At 40.1% G+C, this 17,294-nt stretch overlaps 1 protein-coding gene across 1 annotated transcript in view; it reads left to right on the plus strand.

Moving 5' to 3' along the window:
- JARID2 (jumonji and AT-rich interaction domain containing 2) overlaps nt 1-17,294 on the plus strand; it is a 224,889-nt gene that overhangs the window by 7,656 nt on the left and 199,939 nt on the right.

Below are 17,294 nucleotides of genomic sequence, written 5' to 3' on the forward strand. Positions count from 1 at the left end.
AAATGCAAAATATAAGAATAGTTGAGACACTGTGACCCGCTGCCCTACACCAGGAAGGTTTGTGGTATTCACAGCCCTGTGCTTTCAGTTCTGTGAGCTTCCCTTGCTGGTCTGACATCTTTTGAGTGATGTGATGGTTGCAGATGAGCATGTTTTGGCACATGCATACTATGATGACTGGCTAACTATATTTATAAAGTTCAAAAATAAACCGTGGAAGCTTATTGTGACATAATCTACTTATCTTAGTTTCGCACTTTGATATTGTGTTGTCTGAGCCAAGTTAGAATAACCATATATTATGAGCAATTAATTTTTTAGCTTTGCTTGCAGATTAGTTTTGAAGCAACGCATACTTTTAATTAAGAATGACTGGAGTGAATTTGGAGAAATTATTGGCTCTTTCAACTATGTCCATATGGAAATCAGCTCTGTGCCTATTTTAAAAATGGATTTATGTGAGTAGGAGTAGAGATACGTGCTCCCCAATATTTCTGGACAATGTTGTGCACCGGCGTTTTTACTTCCTTTTTTTTCCCTTCATTGCCCACAGGAACAGGACTTTCTTCCCTTCTCTTTTCCACATTTGTATGTTAGGGTAAGGACTTTATTTTCTTTTTGAAGACCGGCCTTTATTTTACTCTGAATAAAAAAATCCATTACTGTTTCGGGTAAACTTCAGCCTCGTGCTAGGCATCCTGCTAGTCATGCTGGATTTTGGGGAGTACAACCAAGACAGTAGCTTTTGAGGCTCCTCAGTGAGTGGAATTCAGTTTCCCACGGGCCCTTACAACTCCATTTAAAGAGCTGATAACCATTTTCTAGCTACGTTTGGGAATGGCCTGCATTTTTAAGAAATACAAAGAGGAACTTGCAGATGTAAAATATGTAAGTCAAGTGAATTGCAATGTACAAATATTTTTTGAGGTTGCTACTGATAAACAGGACAGAAGCCATGAGTCTTGGAGAACAGTCCAGTGGCTCAGTCTTTGAGATGTTTAAATTATTTTTATTTAGCGTATGATTTTCTATGCTGTTCTAAAACTGGGGAATTTTATGCCCCTGAAGTACATAGTCTAGAAATGGCATTTAGAGTTTTAAGTTTGATCAGGCTGCCACCATATGTTTATAGGGCTTTTTTTCTTCTTTTACAAGGTGTTTTTTTTAATAAGGCATCCCAAATATTTAGAGAAGGGATATTTCCTTCTTTCTTGCCTTTTATTTCATGGATGTTACTTTCAGTCAGTTTGTCCCACAGAGGGCTTTTTTTGTACATCAAAGTTGTAAGCCAAATCTTTCTGATGCAGTATGCATGCTAAAAACCCCATAATACAAATTTCCAACCCTGCACGCCAGATCAATTAACTTCTTAACTCAAGCTGAAAAATACAGCACTGCTTCTGTTTTGGTTTCAGCCCTACAAAACGTGGTCTGACTTTGAGTTTAGAAAACTCATAGCTGAGCAAAAAGAAGGTTTTCTGTTTTCTTTGTAAAGTTTACTGAAACTAGGCTGGTGGTGTACGCAGTTTCTTTTTGGGTGATGTTCCAAACAACCAGCCCAGTGTTAGTGTTTTTTACAGAAGGATGACATACATGGACACCCAAGATGTCATTTTCTGATAGATAGTCACATATTTCTCCTGTTTGTAGCATAGTGATAATGATGAACCTTCTCATGGCCTACTGCCATCATGCAAAATGACTCTGAAACTAGGAAATGCCCCTTTCAGTTTTGGATATAAAGCAGAAGGTAATATGTTGTAATAGTATTTCCTCTGATCATTTATTAAAAGCTGTGCTTACACACAAGTAAGACTGTAAGAAGAAGGTAGTCTTTCTGCTGCTGAGGCCTTTATCTTAAGTATGAAAAGCTTTTTACAATGTTAGTGTTTTTGTTCTAGTTATCCAACAAATAATGGAGACACAGTAATACCACCTTGTAAGACAAAAGGCTTCATGTTACTTAAAAGCTGGAGTTACAGCATGTTACAGTAACTGTAACTTGTAAATTATTTATAACTTGGAAGAAATGATGGTTGTCCTAATGGCAAATAATTATGAAGCTGGCTTTTTCACTTTTCAAGTCTGTCTGTGATGCCTTTAACCAGTTAAGACTACAAAAATAAGAAATAGGTAAGTCAAGAGAAGCTGTCCTGTCCTGTTCTAATCTATGGTCTCTGATCTGTAGTGGAAATGTGCTGGAAATGTCCCATGTGTAGCTTTTGTGTTTTGCCTTTGGTAACAACGTTGTGAATGTGGAGACCAGCAAACTGCCTAATACTGTTGTTTTATGATTAATTTAAACCTGCACTGTTCTAAAAAAAGGACTTTAGTCTTCCTCTGGTTGCCTGTTCCCCCTGTCTTTTGCAGGCCAATGTGTGTACCACGTGATAGCTCTGACCACGGGTTGGGGACTTTCTGGATTAAAACTGAACTGACAAAATATATTTGATTTTTAACATGGATTTTAATACTGCAGTTTATGATGCTCAGCTGTAACACAGTGCTTGGTCTGGGGAAAGTGTTGCAGGGACATGAAGTGGCAAGGAGATTTGATTGCTTCTGTTAGCAGTAGTGTGAGCTTAAATGGGCTGTGAAATTATGACTAAATAGGAGTCAAAATGTATGTTTTATTTTGTAGCAAACAAAATTAGCCATCCTTGTCTGTTTTAAGAGTTCTTTAGGCATGGATTTTGCTGTACTGTCCCAGTGCTGGAAGCTTGGTGAATATTAAATAATGTTGAAATGCAGTTAGGCCATGTAGGTGAAAATGAATCTGAAGATATTTGTGCCTATGGTCATGGTAGTGCCCTAATAATGTCCAAAGTGCAAAAATGGGTTAGAAGAGGGCTAAGCATGTACTTCTGTTTTTCCGTGTTGTGCTTGCTTTGAACAATTTTTAAATTCATGCAAGAGAAGAAAAAAGAATAGACATTTAAGATAGCTGTACTACTAGAAGTTTGGTTCCGCTGCTATGTCTGGTAGTTGAAGTAGTACTTTTTTTAATTTACCACCCACCCCACAATACAAGAGCTCCACTGTGGAAGTGAAGCCACCGTACAGTTCTGCTTGCTACAACGAGGACCTTCTCACAGAAGGGAGTTCCTCCAGAAATTTCCCATGTCTTTATTTGTGCTACTGGAGAATTAATTCAAATACCTTGTCTTGTTAAAATCACAAGTGGCTATTCCATGTGCAAGTGAACAGAAGTGCTGATAGCTTTTTTTTTTTTTTTTTTTTTTTGCCAGAAAGGCCAAACCATATCAAATCAGCAAAAAACAAGGTTTCCTTTAATGATAGGAACATCAGGATGCAGCATCACATGCCTTTTTCTCACCATTAAAGTCAGCACTGGTGACCCTACTGATCTTTTCCCTTCATGGTATAGTGCTTTGGCCATATCAGTACAACATAATATCCTATTATGCATACACAGTAGGATCACTGAAATTATCTGGCTTAAAAACTAGTTACGCCGATGCTCTCCTTTCTTCCCTCACTTCCTCGGCTTTAAATTCTCTGGTTTCAGTGGAAACTTGCGAACACTTCTTAGTGACAAAGTGAACAGAACTTTGGGCCATAAGGACCTCTGGCTCTGCTGAGGATTAAGAAACTGTGGAACTGCACCCCCAGTTTTGATCCAGCAAGGGGCTGTAGCACGTGCCCGTGTCTCAAATGTATGAATCCTCTTACTGACGTCAATTGGAGTACTTGGAGCCTGTGAGTTAAGCACATGCCCAAGTGCTTTTCAGGTCTCAAGATTTTGCCATTCCTGTGTAAGAGTGTGTGCAAGTATTTGTAGGCAGGAATGTTAGTTCTCTAAGAGGGTGGTAGCCACTTAATGGTTTTAGTGGCTTTACTAAGGGTAGTTCTGCCTGGGGTTTTTTTGCTTGTTTGTTTTCTTCCTTGAACTGTTTCTTTTTGCTTTTCCATTGTTTTCCCTAAATATTTTACTTAAATGTAATAACTGTTCTTTTGCTTTCCTTACTCTTCTTTTTATAGTGTGCATATGTGGACAGTACTAGCATTTTTTATGGTTCACTTGTCCCTCCCACTTCTTGTCTTCTCGTGCAGTGGTCTTACCTTTCTCTCATTTGAAGGTATTTCTCTGGTTAGGCTTCTGTATCCCTGTTGACTCTCTTTGAGGAAATGAGCTCTTCACAATGCTGCTGGCCTAATTTTGCAAGAAAGCAAAAATGAACTATTGTCACTGTAATACTTGCTTTTCCTGAAGGCCAAATGGGGAGATGAGGAAAGGCTTCTGCAGTTCATTCCATAAGAAATACTTTGGAAAGAATACTTTGGAAAGAAATACTTTGGAAAAAATACTTTACACTGTTGCTTCTTGTCTCTCAAGCCTATGTGCAATCTTAGTATTGGTTATAGAAAATACTGGTGGTATACTTACATTATGCAAGGCTCAGCAAACTGTTAATGTGCAAATACTGTGGAGGAGAAGTAGAACATGGCCTTGCTCATCTTTTTTGAAGTCCTTTTATGAACTTTTGGGAAATCAAATTCTGCTGATGTGAGCATTTAAGAAAAGCTAATTTCATAATTCACATACATTCACATACATTATTTCTAAAACATTAATATTAATGCTCTTTCAGTCATGAGCAGCATTATGGGACATGACTGACCAGTTGTTAAAGGCAGTGAGTGCACAGCCTTCATTATTGAAGGATATTTGCGGTCTCTGGCTATGACCTTCCAAAATAACTGAAGGAGGTCAGATTTCTTTCAGACTGGGTGGCAGACCAGGTATAATGATTTGTGGGTCCTGTCGCTTTGGAGAGCAGGAATACAATTTTCAGCATAAATATGTTAAGAAAAATACAGTTTCTTAAAGTCTTCTGGGTAATATATTTTCTTTGTATCATACCATTATAATAGTACTTCAGCTGCCTTCTATGTAAGCTGGTGCTATGCAGAGGAAGGAAATGTGCTTATGATGTAGGTAATCATGTTTCTTCTCCTCACAAGCATCTTTTCTTACATTCTTGTTGTTTCCTCTTCCTTTAAGGTGACAGTTACTCTTGCACTCAAGGATGCAGTGAAATTAATTCCCTGTGGCCAATTTGGAAATTACCATTTCACTAAGTTTTATGGAGGAGAGTGAAGGAACAACTATTACTTCATTTTTTCCCCTAACTTTTCTCAGGTTCTGCCAGTGCCAACTCCTTTTTTTTTTTTCTCTCCTTACTGACAGCCTATCTCTTAATGCTTTATAACCCCATGTCTACTCATACTGGATAACTCTTGAGACCATTCCTGCTATGCTGTGCCTTCTAGCCCAGATGGGACCAGGAGCAGCATTCCTGCATGCATATCTGTCTGCACTTGTCCTTATTCCCCTCTGGAACAGTGTTGAGTTGATCGCAGGGGTTCCCTTGCAAAGTAGTGAGAAGCTTAGCTTTTTTATAGACTTTTTTCTGGATATGTCTTTGCTTGTTTTGTTTTTTTTTGTTTGTTTGTTTGTTTGTTTTTTTAGTTTTAATCTTGTGTTGTGTACCTGTTCACCTTTTCATAACCATGAGTAGGTATATGGTACCAAGTTAGGAGGACTGCCTGGCTATCAGCTCTGCAGAATCCATCTCCTTCACACAAGCTCTTTTCAGAGGTGTTTATGAGCAGTCATTTTATCGCCTGCATGCTACAAGCATGACTGTAGCTTTGTCTGGGGCTTTGTCAGGGAAGCATAAGCATGCTCAGCCCTGGAGATCTAACCTGCCCTCCAGCACAGTTTGTGAAACCAAGGTTAGTGAAATGTGATAAAAATGGCCAGGATATATATCCGTGGTTGGAGGCCTGCCCATGTGGAGGATAGCTTGCCCAGAGTTACCAGTTAGGTGCCATGGCTGTCCCTGTCTTTAGTAATCTCAGTATTATTTTTCCTGCTTTTAGTTTCATGTATTCCCTCAGTCATAGCATCATGGTTGTTCTTCATAAGTTCAGCTACAGCTTGGCTGATGGACATGATAGCTTAGGAGAGAAGTGATTCTTCATCTTTAACAGTGGAAGAATATACATGAACACACTGTTGTCTTTGGAAGAAGACTTTGGAGATGTCTGTTCAAGCATGCTTCGGAAGGTGTTCTGAAATTTGCTCTACACGATCCTCTGTATAGATGATTTATCACTGTTCTTTTCCCACGGAGCAGTAAATCACATCTGGGCTGAAAGGTTATAATTTTCCCTTAAAAGGCTTCATACTTTTGCACCACTTCTCCCTTTATTCCATGCTCTCCAAATGCCAAGGTATTTTTTGTCCAGCAGAGAAGATCCACAATTTTAATCAGGAACCTGTGTGTTACAATGATAGAGCAACATAGCATATAGCACTTCAACTTCGAAAAGCTCATCACTCTGTAGAAGAGTGCCATCGAGATACTTCCAGCTGGTTTCCAAATTTCCAATCCATTGGACCTCTCAGGGATTAAATCTTCAATAAATTTGATTCTTTGATAAAACCAAGGATCTGCAGTTGATCTGAGGGAGTTAATATGTAGTTTAATTTCAACACACATGAATAATGTCAAGCCCATGCATAAACTAGTCTAGTTAAGGAAAAGAACAAAATAATAGGTGATCTCTTGAGGCAGCCCTTTAGAAGTAACATCTTATAAATTTTTAAGCACATAAGAAGGAAGATTGAAGAGCTGGCATTATTTGAGATGAAAGACTGTGAGAACACTTCTAAGACTAACTGACCAAACTGCTGTTCAGTTTTGAAAATAAGGACAACATCTCGTAAGGGAAACCTCAGTTTTAGCAGACTGGTTATCAGGGCTGCTAATCCTGTCGTAGATAAGAGAGTATAAAACTGTCAAAACCAGGGTTTTAAATCTGCATCTCCCAGGTTGCTGGGTTGCTGTTATTTGCATGGCGCTTTTTTTGTGTGTGTGTGTGTGGGTTTTTTTTTTTTTTTCCTCCTAAATTGGTTTGGTTGGTTGTGCAGGAATTTCCTGAAGAGAAACAAAGACTGTTTCCACAGTGATGTGATCTTGAGGTTCTTGAAGGTTCAAACATAAGCTCCTAGTCTTACCAGTTGGAAAACTTTAGTTATCTTCTTGTATTCACGTATTTCGTACTTGGTTCATGTCACAGCATAAGAAAGTTCTCTGAACTCTCATAAGAAGACAATGTTTTCTTGGTCTGTCAAATCTCTTTCTTACTGCCAGATTAACTTTGTGGTTTGGGGGACCAATGCAAATATTACTAGGGCTTAACAACCAACCTACCTTTGGATGGTGATTACTGTTGTGATTAAAAATGATATAAGGTTGGTTGCTCATTGATTTATTCTTTTTGGCCATCTTCCAGAATGAAACTGTAACTTCATTATGTAAGAGTTTCGGAACAGTGCAGAGCTGTCGATTTATTTCCTTCAACTCTTACCAAGCTGACAGCTTGCCTTTGAAGGGTCATATATTCAAAAGATGCCAACTGGATCTCACTTCATTTTAGCCAAATGTGGCACAGAGTCTGAAGTTCATTTTCTTCCCTAATACTCCCCCCTACCCCCTTTTCCCCCTACTTTAAGTTTTTTACCTTCCCCTTCCCTCCTTTCAGTTCCTCCTAATGAAAATAAAAAAGGCCTGAGAACAGAGTTAATGCCATAAATAAATGGAATTACTTGATGATTTTTTTTTTGTTGTTGCTGCCTGTAATTTTGGTTTCTGTTAGCAAGACTTCAGTTTCTCTGGCTGGGTCAGTCCTGCATTGTGGAGAAATGACAAGGGTTCAAAAATGGTAAATGGAAGGTATTTTTCATCTTGCTATTTATTTGTGCTAACCATACTCCTAACTCTAAGTTAGCTGATCACTTCCACATCGCTCCTTGTGACTTTTGTTTTCCTCCTCCTGCTTCATCTCCTCTGCACTTTTGATGCCTTTACTTCAGAAGTCACCATTTGGAAGCCTCTGTGAAGTCATAATCAGGAAGTCTACGTACTTAGCTGAGTACCCTCTAAGAAGAAGGAAAAATGGCAAGGAAGACAAACCATGAACAGTATCTGCCTGTGTGATCCTTGAAATTAGAAAGCGTATTTCTGTTGCAGTACCCAGAGAAATAGTTTCTTCACATTGAGAAGTCATGAGCGTAAGATTAAAATTTTTTTGTGTCAGTGGGCTAGCCTTGAATTCTTCTAAGTGTTTTACACAGCTGCTTGTTTGCATGAGTCTGTGAATTCCTGGAAAAATACATATTGCTGTCGTTAAGTTTTAAAGAAGTGCTCTTACTAACTGCACTATATGAGCTGTATAGTCAATTTTCTAAAGTGGATAACTGTGTTTGGATTTCTCTGGCTTCTATTTTAAACATGATGTTAAATACAAGGAAAGAATAGTTTAAGTTCTGAACCAATGCATTCTGTCTATGAAAACTATTTTTCAATTAATTACTTTCAAATTACTTTTCCTAAGTTATTGCTGACTCTTTTTTCAATATATATTTATATACATGTAAAGTGGAAAAATAATATAATCAATATGTGACTAAGTATTACTATTTAATGCATTAAGTTATTTGCTTTAGTTCCCAGAAAAGTTCTATTATATGTAAGCATGTCCCTAAGAGTCTGTCTCAAATTCCTTCTGATATCCTTCTTATATTTTTGGTAGTTATTGAAAATTTTATCTGTTTATACATTAATTTAATAGATTTGTCAGATATTTTAGAATTTTAGTGTGGATTTTAACGTGCATTCTTAATTTTGTCTTGTTTCCTGCTTCAGCGATATTCTGTAATTACCTGATTCACTGTGGTTGTATGTAAATGAAACGATGAAATCTGTTGTCAATTAGCAATCAATGTGGTATCCGTATTTTTAAATGCTATAAATTGCCTATTAGAGCTAATTTTCCAGGGCATCTCTATCTCCATTCTTAATGTAACGCAGAATATTTTACAATAATGCCTAGGTTAACAATGATAGTCTTGCTGTATTGTGCAAAAAAGGCTTCTGTGCAGACCCAGCTGGGTTTCAGGCTTAATTCATTGCTCTATGGTGGGATCACCACAGCTGCTGTGGGGCCTTTACAAATGCAAAAAAGCTGTCAGTGTTTGTTTCATCAGATGCATAAGTGATGAGGCCAAGTTGAGGAATCCATTCCAGTGCGCGGTGTGCATGCTGGAGGCATTATTGTTTACAGAATTAGTGACTTAATGCTTTAAAATACACGGTGCGTGTTTGCCTTAGAGCAAAATATTTTAAGAGTAAGGCGGGTTAAGGATCCTCTTCAATTTAGTCCCCTCTTCTAACAGCGTTTGCCCTGACTCATGTAAACGTGTCTCTGAATTACTGAGCTGTACCTGCCTTGGTCGTAATTCAGCTCTCCTCGTCTCCTCTGCATCATTTTTGCTCGTGCTTTGATGATCGCAAGCAGTCACAATTAAATAATTGCACAACTTTAATGCAGCTTCTGCCCCCCCCCCCCCCCTTAGTTGTGAAGCCGGAGGAGTTGTGCTAACAGCCCCCTATGGTCACCCAGAGTCAGGGTCCTTCTTTCGGCTGTCAAGGCTTGAACCAGGTTCCTCGCAGCCAATTAGAGAGTAACGATGATTGGTTTCAGAGGGTGCTGCTTAAGAATGCAAGGCATGCCTCCGCGGTGGGGCAGGCACAGTTTCTCCACCAGTTCTCCTTTCCTTTAGGCTCCAGGAATGTAACGTGGGGCAGGGCTTTTGCTTACATGACACCAGGCTGGCTTTTGGGGGGGGGGTGTGAAAGGAGGGAGGGGTCAGGTCTCGAATGGTTTTTCTGCGGGAGCGTTCATGTGATCTTCCAGTCTTTGTTGCAGTCTGTTGGCTGCCTGTGCGAGGTTTCATTAGGGCACACCACCCTTCCCCGTATCGTGTAACTCCACCGATAATAGGCATTGCAGGAATTTTAACTAATGCGCTGTTTAAGCCGTCGTCGCTCTGATTTTATTAAATGTGCTTGCAGCGTGGAATTTTGCTAATGCTGCAGAGTGATCTGTTATGCAAATGGAATGGAAGAATGGGCTAGTGGGGATTTGCTGTCTGTATATTGGAGACCAGTCTGTTGCATTTGGAAATAAAACGAGCTAAATGGTGTCAGTGTGGCAGCCTGCTGCTGAAAAATGTTCATGCAGCTTTTTTTTTTTTCTTCTTTTTTTCTGGCTGGGGGTGCAGTATTGTCATGGGAGCTCAGTTTGGTGTGTAGGGAGGCTGTCCTGCCTGGAAGCCTGCTTGCTGCTTGCCAGCATTTCAGCGGGCACATCCAGGGTGAGTCAAACAACGTGAGTGTAGGATAGCTTAGGCACAGGCATATACAAATCAGATTATGAGATTTATTCTGGCTGGTCGTCATGGCCGGGCAAAGCTGTGTTCTCACTTAAGCTCTTCTGCCATAATGCAGAGGCAGATTCCTACGCAGGAGCACATGTTTAGCTGGGAGCACACGGGTGTTTGTTGGCCAACCAACCCACTGGCCTGTTGCTGAGGCAGCAGTGTTCCTGGCGTGATGTGTAAGGAAGACACAGGAGTCCTGCCGGGTGCAGTGGGAAGGCCGGGAGTTCGGCTTGGCTTCCAGTGTTGTTGCTTCACCGAGGCACATGAGCTGCTGTCTGCCCAGCAGACACAAGTGAAGGGTTTGCCTCTTCCCGGCGCTTCTTGCAGCTTTTGTGGCCTCTGTGATCTATAGGCTTAGGCTCAAAACATGACCAACCTCCTCTTCTCCTGGTGTTTCACAGGGAAAGTTGCTTGCAGTGCTTCCTCTGACAGCACTTTGTAGCTAGAAAAGCAGCAGCAGCCGAAAGAAATCCCCAGGTGGCAGCCAATGCCCTGCACCCCTCCCTTTCCCCCTCCTCATGTAGTGTTGCTGCAAGCACTACCATTTAATTCACTTGCAGTCTCTGTTGCTATTTTATTATTTGTTGTTTGCTGTGGGGGCTGGGAATGGTGTATGCGGGCTGCTTCAGGGGTGCAGTGTGGAGAACAGCAGCTGCAGGGGTTTACCCAAGACCTGGAGGAGTTGAGCAGTCAGTGCTGGGTCTGGCCCCCCTAAACTGGGAGAAGGAAGATAGCAGGTTCTAAACTGGAGCTAATGGGACTCCAGCATAGCGCAATTCTCTTGACAGGGATGGAAATGGGTTGAGGTTTTTTTAGGGAGGTGTATGAAGAACAACCAAAGCCTCCCTGTCAAAAGATCTGCTCAGCTTCATGGTGCAGAGTTTGGTTTGATCTCTGAGGTCCCTTCCAACCCAGCCAATTCTATGATTCTATGAATGAAAATAAAGTGTCTGAGCACATCACAGGCCATTTGTATTTTGAGAGCACAGTGCAGCCTCTGGTGATGCTTGCAGAGGCGAGGCTGCGCTGGGAAGCAGTGTGTGCAACGTGTGGTGGGTGGGCCACTACATTAATCTCCCTAGGGTGGAAACGCGATTTTGTGAGACACAGGGAATCCTCACGGGCAGAAAACGGGTGCTGGAGCAGCAGGAGGTAATGTTTGTGCCCATAATGTGGCTGTTCCCAGCACACAGGCTGCTTTCATGCCTCATCCTTGCACAGTGAGCAGAAGTTGAGCAGGGACAAGGCTTCTGTGCTGCCAGGAACCCCAGTAAGAGGCCAAATTCTGTCCTGAATGCCAGGAGTGCTGCTTCAGGGGATGGGGGGCAGACAAGCCCACCTTCTGAGGTCTTTCTCAGCGCTATTTTTCTTCCCTCTGCTCTTCTGTAAGTCAGGTGGCAGAAACAAAGGAACAAGTGATTAAATCCAAAAGATGAAGCAGAAAAGGTCTTTTTCTCCTTCTCCCAGGACACTCTCCCAGGGTAGTGAGCTGACTGCACTGCACTGCCTGTCCCTGCAGTGACGGCTGCTGCTGCATCCCTGCCCATTGCCGCATCCTTGCGTCCCCAGCCAGTCCTGGCTAATCTTGGAGTTTGAGCTTAGAGATAGAGCTACTTTATGGGAATATTTTGAAAAATGAAACGAAATTATCTACAGTATAATTTCTTTAAAATAAAACACTTCACACGCATTCTTGTAACCAGGCTTTAGAAAAAAAATCAAATGTTGAGCCAAATCAACTTTGTGGTTTCCTGTTGCCCTTTGGGTTGCTGGTGCCATGCCAAATCATGTTGGTACAGAAAATGCTTTAGTACTTACATATATCCTTGGATACATTTAGAAGTTCTGAAAAATGCAGTAGTGATGTTTGAGTTATAATAAACATTTTCATTATTCTTACTTACTAAGAATTCTCCTCCCCTCCAATATGCTAAGCCACTGAGGAAGTAATGGAAACTGGAATTCCAGCTTTGTATTTAGACTTGTAAATGCATTGGCTTTGGAAGTTCTTTGTAATTGTTAATGCTGATGTTTGCTGTGCCAGTGTGGGAATGTATTTCATCATAGGAGGCTGTGTTAAGCAATTGTCCCCTTGCTAGTGAATTGACTCTTGATAGAGATGCAGGAGAGCTTATTTTAATTAGGCTTTGCTTGAAAACATGGCTCAATGTACTAATTGAGGTAGGTGCTACTTCCCCATGGACTTCTCACAGTGTTAATGCAAAATTGCTCAATGTTTGCTTTTTAAGTATACTTCTGTCCTATTTGTATGAAAGACAATTGTGTGGCAAGAACTTTGAAATTAAAAAAAACTTGAAGCAGCACATAGGTAAGAAATGGTATATTAAAACACTTAACTGGAAAACACTCTACTTGGATTTGGGGTGAGGAACATGGAGGTAATGTGGTGTCACCAATGAAGCAGTGAGGCTTTGGAGGCAACAAATTGGCCTTGGGAAAGCAGTAATGAGCACTGAAAACACCAGTGCATGTTCTCTTAGGTGATACATGTCTTTTTGTTTGATACCCACTGTGGCTGGTGTGCTCACCTCTTCTTGTAGCAATTTTAACCTAGGAAAGAGCTGCTTTCTGTGCTTTGACTGCATGAAGGCATGTTAGTATGTGGCTACCCAGTCTGCTTTTCTTTTGAATAGCTTAGCTGATGTTTAAGGCTGAGAGAAGTGAGAAGCAAAATCATGAAAATCTTTCAGATGTTTTAATTAAAAGTGATGGAACTGGAGAATTAGAGCTGCTTCTGTGCTAGGATGGCTTATTCAAACATGCAGCTTAACCAGTTAGACTGCAAGGTGGAAAATGCTAGAGATTGTGTATCTGAATTAAGTAATTTTAATTTGGTCTTTCATCTGTGTCATTACCGAGGGATATCCTGCAGGCTGGTTTAATGAACTCAATCTAGGGGTGTGTAGAGGCACATCTCTTTGCTTGACAGCAGCAAGATGGCATGCTATGACTGGCAGACATATCTTCAGCTTGTGTAATTGTCTGCTCTTGTCATATGATGACAAATGGAGTGATGATCATATTAAACAACAAAAAAGTTCAAAGTAACACAAAGGCTCTGAATAAACTCTTGGAATCAAAGAGATTCTCACATGACAGCATGTCAGCATGGGTATTTTTAGCCTGAATTAATGCAGCTATAGGAAATTCCCCTCCCCCAGAGAAGTATTACTGCTTTAAGTTAAATGTCAGTCAGAATTTTTGTAATTTTTTTAGTTTACTAAGCAAAGTTTTTCTGTTGACTGACAAATCTGATTTTTTTTAAAACGAGTCTCTTCCAAAACTAGATGCAGCAAGGATGAGATCATGCAGAAATTTTCATCAGGAGCAGAGCATAGCTTGGAGTTTTGGCAAATATGTTTGAGGGAAAGAGAAATTTCCTTCTTTTTTTACCTATCCAGTTTTCATTCTCATTATGAATTCAAGCTAATGCATTTCAGTGCATTATGGTATGAGGTTTTAAGTTTTGCAGAATAAACTGTCTTCCTCATCAGGCTGAAGTCAAGTATTCCATCGAGAAATCTTACTCCTTTTGTGGATAAGAAGATTCTGCAAAAGGGAAGCACCCTTCAGAAAATCCAGGGAAGCTGTTTGGGAACAAAATACAGTTTTAAAGCATTAGGGTGCAGGAGCTGCAAAGTAAAGAGCTAGTAGAACAGAAACGTCTTTTGCTTCCCCCTCCCCCCTTAATTTTTTCCATAGGAACCGGGTCTAAGTAGAGTTAACCATAGGGGAAAAATGAGTGATGTAGCTTACCGGTTTTATTCACTTCTTGGTGCTTGCAGTTCTACTTTGGTTAAGATTTTTGTCACAGTTTTAATTCAATGTGGTTTGGGTTTTTTTTTTAAACTTTCTCCATTCCTCCCCCCCTCCTTCCCCAATCTTTTGGTCTTCTGGCAAGGAATAATGTTTTTAGCAATTAAAAAACCCACATATGCTACTACATGTGGAAAGAAGAGGAAAACTTCCTCTTCTAAACATTCTTCCACACACCTAATAGAAAATGGCTTTAGTTCTGGATTGCTGTCCAGTATCCCAGTGTCCTTAAATTCCAGCCCCAGCAGCACATATTAGATGCTCAACTCCTCAAAAGACTCTTTTAGGGCATCTACCGTGGAGCTGGGTCTTGCTGCCATGATAGATGAACGGCAAAAGAGAGTGCCAAGTTCAGTCAGCAGTACCCATCTCAAAAAGGGTCTTAAGTACAGCCTTTTCACCTTGTTGAGTCAGTAAGTGGCAGGAAAATGCTTCCTCTTTGCTATTTCTGAAGGATCCATAGTTTACTTCTGAATTTGAAAAAATTTACAATGGTCCTGTAGTAGTTGAACTGTAATGAGAGTAGTGCCTTGCACATGTACGCTTCGTTAGCTGGTACAGCTGGGACTCTCAATTTCAGCAAAAAAGTAGTTAGTCAAAAAAGTGCCTCTGTAAAAATAGCACTGTACTACTCAACAGTTAAACCTGTGCAAAATCTGTCACTTCACTAAATGTATATCAAGTTTCTTAATGCATTGAGAGAGCCAATTCTTATTAGCCGTTTTACTCTTAACATTGTGCAGCTTCCACCTTCTGCAGAAATTACATTTATCTGCTGCTTTGATACAGGTATGAGTAAGGACATAATTGTATGAAGAAAATGTGTGACATTAGAAAGCTTAATTATAATTCTATACCTAGTTTTTTGTACAGTTCCTTGTCTATTTTAAAAAATGTCGTAATAAATCATTTTCCCATATAGAGGAGAGTCAAAGGAGTAGGAATCATTTTAGACTCATATTCATTTAGAGGTTGACCAGGCCTGAATCTTAGAATTGTTGCAGGAAATCCAGTTGATTCACAGTCTCAGAACTAGAGAAAAATAATTTTTCTCTCTTTTTGTGTTAGTATGTTTTGGTATGAAGGGCCACAGAGAACTGGTAAACCTGAACTCTGCATTTCTGCCAAAGCTGCCTTTTGAGCATAGAAGTACCTGGAAAGGATCTGCTGCCTTAACCCTCCTCTCCTTTTAGTAGCGAGGAAAATTTAGAAGTAGAGTTGATGTAGCCTAAAAAAGGAATAGATAATTGGGCTTATTTGCTTGTTTTATGTCTTGAAAAATAAGCAACAGGTTAAGTGGAGATGTGATTCAAAATCTGGATTGTTCATGCAAAGATGACAGGAAAGATGGGGATAGAGGGCTTTAAAGTGTGAAACAGCAGAGAATAATACAAGAAGTGCAAAGATGGAAATGACCAAACCAACACAGTAATTATAGAAATGCTTTCTTTGAAATACTCTGATGGTATTCATCAATGTGGAGTGAAAAAACATTGAAGTAATGGCAAAAAAATGAGAGTTTTTCACAAGGCATTTTAGCTCAGAGGAAGATTTGTGTCTGTGATATTTTGTTGGAGGAACGGGCAAGATTTGTCCCTGGTATGAATGCTGGTGCCTGCAGAGGGGTTGAAACATCTGATAACTATATTGTATTTTGAGTGTTGGGCAGTCAGTCAGTAAGTTGCAGTATTTTACAGAACTGTTCATGCAGTTGTGTGAAGAAGGGTGGGGGCTGGTTCTGTTATGAGTCCAACAGTAAGGGGAAGAGAGTGATAACTCTAAAATTGTCTAGCTTCAGTTTGACTACAAAAGGAAAGTGTTTAGAAGCAAGATGGGCAGCATCTTCAGGGACTCCAGAAACTAGCATGTTTACTGTGGTAAACAGTCAATTTACTCCAAATCTTGCAGATGATTTCCATGTTGTTTTTAATCTGAGATTCATTTCTATGCAAACTGGTGCTTTACATGTGTTGGATGTTATTGTTGACAGTCTTGCCAGCACCTAGTCAGGTGCTCTTGGTTCATACCACTCATCTCAGCCACTTGTGAAATTGCCATATGTTGGTCAAGATGATTGCATAGCATCTTTATAGTTGAGCACTATGAATTTGGAGTTAGCTCAGAAAGCATCTTCTCTGGTCAGCCTCTCCTCATATTTATTTCTGTTACTAATGGAATATATATATGTGTGTGTGTGTCTATGTATGTATGTCAATGACCCAGGTAAGGTGAGGTTTCTAGCAATTTGAGAGTCCAGTTGGGAAGCTACTGATGATTGATACAGAAGAAGCTCTTTTAGAAGGCAGCCACTGTAAGCTGTTTTTCTGTCTGCCTTTCCTTTTCCTTCATATTACTTTAGATAGCTTTTACCCTTCTTTTTCTGTCTCTAATATTTTTGCTACTTTTCTGATGCACATGTATTCTTCAGACAGCAATACAGGATTATGGGATCCCAGATGGATTAGATTGGTGGGCCTTATCCTTGCTGTCCGATACATAACACAAGAAGAGTTTGTAAGCAGTGCTGCAGGCCTGGTCATAAATTTTAGGTCAGGACTGTGTAAACGAACAGGTTAAACGTTTGATTTTTCAAAATAATAATATATGTCTTCTGCCTCTCTGACCTTTTTCCTTCCTTTTATCTTCTGCTCCCCTCTTTCCAAAGAAATTCTCTTCTACAGTTTCAGTGTAAAAATGAGTTCCAGACTTTTTAAAAGGCCATGTATTGCTGTGTTTTGGTGTGTTACTGCGATTTATTTTACGCTAGTTTCCAGGACTTCTGAAACTCTCCTGAATTACCTCTCAATCCCAAGCTTGTTGCTACAACCAATGTACTGATTGAGTATGAAAATGCATTCATTTCACAGCATAATTGGTTACCTCTTGGTGATCGTGAAGCCATCTATGTGCATTAGAATCATGTAAATAATCTGGGAAGAATCCTTTCCATTCTGTAGGCAACTCTGTTTAATAAAAATGTTAATAGCTGTTACCTAGTGGCAGGATTAGTCCTTGCCATAGCTTTCAGAGGAGAGGTTGAGTGCCTGGAGGATGTAAGCAGTGCAGCCAAACGCCTCTGCTACCTACTTCAGTGTCATTTATGGAACTTTCAACTGTGTGCTAAGGAAGCATAAAGCAAACG

Source organism: Calypte anna, chromosome 2 (genome assembly GCF_003957555.1).
Source record: "Calypte anna isolate BGI_N300 chromosome 2, bCalAnn1_v1.p, whole genome shotgun sequence".
Lineage (NCBI taxonomy): Eukaryota > Metazoa > Chordata > Aves > Apodiformes > Trochilidae > Calypte > Calypte anna.